General features: G+C 41.7%; 1 pseudogene; it reads right to left on the bottom strand.

Moving 5' to 3' along the window:
* Window positions 1–2,384: 2,384 nt before the first annotated feature.
* LOC129407297 (stonustoxin subunit beta-like) lies at window positions 2,385–4,792 on the bottom strand (annotated as a pseudogene).
* Window positions 4,793–6,506: the final 1,714 nt, after the last annotated feature.

Raw genomic sequence — 6,506 nt, forward strand, 5'->3', positions numbered from 1 at the left:
TTATTCTCTTTTTTTTTTGGTCATCATAATTACAAGGCGACTGCATCTCTATAATCTATCACTGACAATTTGAAACCAAAAAAAATCCTCCATACAACCTTTAAGAGCAAACATGAAGAGACTTAATGGTCCCAATAATTGTGGACACAGTTCAAATAGTTCAAATAGAATAATAAAAAGTCAGTTTATTGGTGGCGTTGAGCGCATTTGTTTGTGTGTTTGTGTTGTTTGTTTGGGTGTTGACAGGTTGAAGGGAATTACAAATATCTTTAGAAAGAAATATTGTGGTCACTCACCGTTGAGATGTGATTGAGGGGACTGAGAGTAGAGTAGATCCGCTTGAGGAATCTTTATTAGATCCGTGGTGTTAATGATTTTCATCCGAGTCAAGAGCGTCGTAGCAGCGCAGGAGAGGAGCGGGAGCTTAAAGGAAGTTGTCCCGCCACAATAAGGGCGCGACAGGAAGCGGGACTTGACGTGGGTTACATCTTATTTCAATCACAATCACTCACTTCTTCTGTGTTCTTGGAAATGCTTCATAATGTCCACTGATCTGTCCTTTTCAAAGACCTATTCACTGTTTGAGTCTTTATTTCAGTCGTTTCCATGAGAATGAGCGTGTGCAGTATAAAGTGTTGTTTGTGTCAACTAATAAAACCATAAAACTGGCCCTTGAACTCAGCCTTATGGAACAGATAAGCCTGTGTTTGTGTCAATCATCACATCATCTTTGCACTGTTTCCTTCTGACCTCTTGTATACAACTGTGACATACTCGATTTATATGACCACATTTGTCTTTGACTTATTCTACATACACTTATATCATTTATGTCTTCTTCATACCAGTCTCTTACTATTTGATTCATTTTGATTCCTACTTATTTTCAACTTTATTACCATTATATAAACATGAGGCTGCATCATTTGCCCCAATGTCAGAAATTCAACTTGTCCCCAATTTTAAAATGTGACAAAACCAATTAAAAGAAAATCTGTGGAATATTTGCTCAACTGAATAAAATCTACTGGATCCACCGAGTCTCTTAAGTTCCATCCTAACAGTGTCCATAAAACTCTGGCTGAAACATCAGTTTTTCTCAAATCACTTTAAAAATAATCCATTTAGGGCCACGGTGTCGATGAAAGTTGAATATAAATGTTGTGATGAGGAACATGGTTCTAATGTGGGAGAAAAGCTCAAAAGTCACTTTAGCGTAACAGCCCGTCTTTAAAAAGGTGCATTTCAGGAGCAGAGCTGACGTCAGTGAGAAACACAACTTTAGATGGTTTGCACTGCAGTCTCCAGCCTCACCACTAGAGGCCGCCACAACACTGCAGGTGCATTAGTGTGTTTTAGGCCAATCCTGTTCCTCTTCCCACTGTGAGGAAGTCTAAAGGGACAAAAGCTTTATGTGACAATATGAAATGATTTGAACATTTGTGTTTCTTGCAGCTCCTTCACATCTGATTTAGTTTGTCTCATTTTTGTGTCTGTCCTTTGGAAACACCAGATTTTGGGACTTATTTCATGTTTTGTCAAATCACATTCACTTCAGATTATAATTCACATGTTACGTCCTGTTGTGGAATTTCTCGACTGCAAACATGAAAAAAAAGAAGTGAAAAGTCGTCTTGAATTCAAGGAGTGTGATTTATTGAAGCAATTGTGCACACAATCCCAAAACGACGTGTCCCTGACAGAGAGTCGTCTGTCCCTAAACTGTGACAGAACAATGCAGACAGAGTCTTTCTACCCCACGGGGCATAAGGCACAGGGATGATACACACACATAAGATAAGACCTAGTCTCATCCGAGAACAGGTCAACACAAGGCTGGATCAACAATCAGGAGAAGAACAAGCTGGGATTGATGGAAACAATAGACTGGTATGAGGAGCACAAGGCCAGAGTGTTGTACATGGGAGAACAGTTAGGATTACAAGCACACATCAAGAAAGTCCATCTAAAAACCAACATGGAACAATCAAGAGGTTGTGAGAATCACATGAGCTTCAGATGAGACAGAGAGAGAGAAGGGTTTTCTCAAATATTTGATGACACTTTATAAAGTTGTGGTCCCGTACACATATAACCCCCACACATATCTCTCACACTAGACATTTATCTTCATCCAGACACTGAAGTGAGCCTCATGTCTGCACCATTTTTCTCTCAAACTCCACAATTAACATCACTTTTTTTTTTTTTTTTAAACCAGTAAATATCGAAACCGGATACAGTTAAACCCCCAGGACTAAAAGTAAACCAGGGACTCTAAACCAGGTGGACTAAACCAGGACTAAACCAAAACCAGGCCTAAAACCAGGACTAAACCAACTAAAGACTGAGGAAAACCAGGACTAAACCAGGACTAAACCAGGACTAAACCAGGTCTAAACCAGGATTTTTCTCTAAAACTCGACAATTAACATCACTTTTTTTGTTCAGTGACGTAAAAATATATGAAAAATGTTGGACTATTTTACAGTGAGGAGAGTGAGTCTGTCGGAGCACACAGAGACACTGAGGAGTCTTCAGACCAGAGCCAAAACCCAGGGATCAGAGTGTGAGTGAATGTGGTGTTGAAGGTGTGGAGGTGGGTCAGTTGGTCAGAGGAGACTGTGTAGAAGGACAGAGAGCCAGCAGGACAGTCCACAAACACTGCTACTCTCCCAGAAGAGGAGCAGGACTGAGGGAGGAGGGTTCGTTTGTTATTATGACGAACAGAGAAACCATCTTTAGAACAGAACCAGACTCCAGGACTGATCATTGTGTCCAAACCAAACTGTCATCACCGTCTCCTTTCCTTCTGATTCTTCTGTAAGACACTGATATATAAACACTTCCACTCCACTGGACCTCCCAGTAACAGCGACCAGTCAGACCAGTGGAACACAGAATCTGAGGCCAGACGTCAAATCTGTCCTGATGATCTGGATACGGCTGCTTCTCTCTCACATGTGTCACCTTCTTGTTGTTGTCAGACAGTTTGAGGTTTTCTGTTCGCTGTGTTTGGATCCAGAGTGAGATCACAGAAATCTGATGGAGAGAAAACACAACACAGCAGCAGTTAGTCCCCTGTCCACTCTCAACATGTGACACACACATTTAATTCTACAACAATATGGCCACATTTGTTCATGAAAGATGGATTTAAAGGCTTCACTCATTTAGGATTCATGTCTTTTTTCAGTGTATTTCTTCTTCTTTTCTTTCTTAATCCTTCCACTCTTGTGTTTGTCTCATATTTGTGTGAGTGTAAAAACATTTCCTTTCACAGCCCCACACCAGTCTATTTCAGATTATTCTCAGTGTAAATCTGGACTTCTCTGGAGTTTGTTGCTGCAGTGACAAAGTGCAGCTCCAGTCTCTGACGTCACTCCACACATTCCTACACTCCTCTGTGCTCCAGGACACACACTTTCTCCTTTAAAGAGGGGCATTTACTTCTCTGCTAAGTCACTCCCCCTTCAGAGCACTATCACACACACTCAGCGTGCGTCCCACTAATGAAACTCCTGCACATCACATCAGGTTTGTCCAGTTGCTGTGTACAGTTTTGTGTCATGTTTTTGTACATTTATGGAGAATTGTCGTGTGGGAGCATGGGGGACGTAGGCTTGTGGGCGGAGCCTCGTACTAGTCCAATGAGGTTCATTTTGTTCTTCCAATAATTTATGTTATTAGGTTCTTTTTTTAGACCAAGAGTTTGTTTTCATACATCAGGGGCATCACAGAAAAAGTGCAGAGGGCAAAGAGAAAACACAATATGAACACACCAGTGAAACGAACAGAAAACTCAGACAAAAACTCGTCCACACAAAAGACAAAACAGAACCGGAGCATAAATGTAACGTCATATACAAAACATCCTACAAAATACAGAAACAAGCCCATGGGACGATAAACCGGGACGAGGGGCTTTTTTCCTCTCACACACCTGGATTCTGTCCTGAGGAAGTGGGACTGCAGGTGGCGCTGTCGTCCTGCCTCCACCGAGAGGAAGACAGAGACAAAACCTGTTTAAATCAACTGAGCGACACGACACAGAAACATCACGAGACTCTGAGGAAGACGCAGGGAGCAGAACAAACTGTCAGGAGGAAAACAAACTCTTGGTCTGAAAAAAGAACCTGATAACATAAAATATAGGAGCCTCGTACTGCTCACCCTAAGGAGGGTTTGTCCAGGAGGGAGTGTTAAAATACTCAAACATGCATGGATGAGATCGAAAACCTTCAGGCAGCTTTTTAATGAAGGAACATTGTTATAATGTTGGAGAAACCTAAAGAATACTTTGTTCTGCATCACATCCCTCTTTAAATATCTCCATATGAGACCACAGTCACTTGTGCTTGTGTCCAGACAGTCCTGTGCTGAGTCCAACAGCTGTGACTGTGTCAGTGGCTCCAGAGCTCCTCCTTTGCTCCAGCAGCAGTAGTTCTGATGGGGTTTGGTGCTCCTCCTTTGCTCCAGCAGCAGTAGTTCTGATGGGGTTTGGTGCTCCTCCTTTGCTCCAGCAGCAGTAGTTCTGATGGGGTTTGGTGCTCCTCCTTTGCTCCAGCAGCAGTAGTTCTGATGGGGTTTGGTGCACACAGGGGCTGAGACATGTGGCTCTGTGTTGCAGGAGCTTGTTCACAGCTGCTGTCCTTTTGCCAGTGTTTGTGTGAGATCTGCCGTTGTTCTGGTGATGAGGAGGACTGACAGCAGAGGCACAGCTCAGAGGAGAACAGGGGACTGGATTAAATCCACTGTCTCCAGAAGAAGAATGAAGATCACTGTTGTACATGTTTGAGCTGAAACATGAGTGCAGTTCCACAGCTCCAGACTGGACTCTTCAGGATCTGCTTTAAGAACAACTCTGGATTTAGTCGTGGACACAGCGGTGGAGCTCACAGTCTGAGGCCACAGCCACAGAGGAGAGGAGCCGTGGGGCAGGGGCCCGGGACTAAAAACTAGAGTCAATAATTATAATGGCCTTGTGCATATGAAGTGTTGTTTGTATGAAACAAATAAAATAATAAAATAAACCAGAGTTAAGTGGATTAAGTCAGACTTACATCTCCTGATCGGATTCATCCATCGTTCTCCAGCAGGACTCAGTCTGGAGGAAACACCACATCAGAGTTTGTCACAGAGGAATTTTCACAATTTTCAGAGACCAAAGCATAGTTTGTAGTGCGAGTAAAGCTAACAACTAGGATACTAATACACACTTCCTGATATGTGAACAAGAAAACATTTAATCATTAGTTAAAGATAAAGTTAGGACTTTTAATATAGCTCATTTAAATACTTGATTTATACGGTTTTCATGTGCACATCTCTAGCAAACTAAGCTAAATGGTAAAAGTCAGAGGAGAACCGTCAGGGCCTTCGCCTTCCTGTAGCAAAGGCCCTGTGCAATACAAGTAAATTTGGGATTGAATTTGAAATTGACAGCTGTGTTAGCCAATCATAATTCATTGAGTTATAGGTGGGATCATATCACCCCATCTTCTGGGCCTTCGCGAATACCCTGTGATAGCAAATATAAGCCAGACCGCAGCATCAAAAAATGCACTATTTGGACACCTCGGGGATGTCAGAAAGAAGGAGAAGAGGAGGAGAAGAGGCCGAGGTTTTAATAATTTTGATGGAACACAATAAAGCCACAGTTGAATAATGATTAAGTGCTGAACAATCCAAAATGGAAAGGCTTTCACAAGGTGTACACACTTTCAAATTGAAACAGTTTAGTAACACCTTTCAGTTGTAAAAACTGAAATGTAAAAACAACCCCTGAACTTGACAAAGTGAATTAAAAAGTTTTCAGTATGTCCTTCAAATGTTCAGACGTAGGGTGCTTCACTTTTTAAAAGCCTCTGTAAAACACAAGCTTTCCTCGTCTCGCCAGTTCCTCAATGAAGTTAAGTTCAAGAGAACCAGGATGATTTCCAGTTCTCAAGTGCTTATTATACAGTGGTTCCCAGTAATGGCTCCAGTGCCCATCGCTGTCGGCTCCAAACCCAAAGACACTCACCTGTAAAGCAATGGAAAAGACTGGTTTCATTCATACATAAAACTTATATAAAAACTGCACTATATAGCTTTTCTGCGTCTCAACAGGGAGATATCATAGATTTGCCTCGAATGTGCCACAGTATGACATTAAGTGTGTCCATTGTTGTAATTTATTCAATTACAGGTGTTTTTAAGACTATGATGACTATGATACTGGGGCAGTAGATGTTATCTGTGATCCCCTCTAAGTGGGAGGGGTTGGTCTATTTCTCTTTCCACATATTTAATAAATCCTAAAATGTAACATACATGTGGACCATAGCAGGTTGATCTTGACAGTAAATAAGTTCAATAGGGATTATAACGGTGTTTTAAAGCCCTCCAGAAGCCGTGCAGAGTGACTTGTTGGTGCGCATGAATATTGAATATTTTACACAAATTCTTCATTGACATGAATGGGAGTTTAACCAGAAGTGCCACCACAAAAAAGGTTTTGGAGC

The sequence above is a fragment of the Boleophthalmus pectinirostris genome, unplaced genomic scaffold (genome assembly GCF_026225935.1).
Source record: "Boleophthalmus pectinirostris isolate CB_2022bp ecotype Guang Dong unplaced genomic scaffold, ASM2622593v1 HiC_scaffold_1122, whole genome shotgun sequence".
Taxonomy (NCBI): domain Eukaryota; kingdom Metazoa; phylum Chordata; class Actinopteri; order Gobiiformes; family Gobiidae; genus Boleophthalmus; species Boleophthalmus pectinirostris.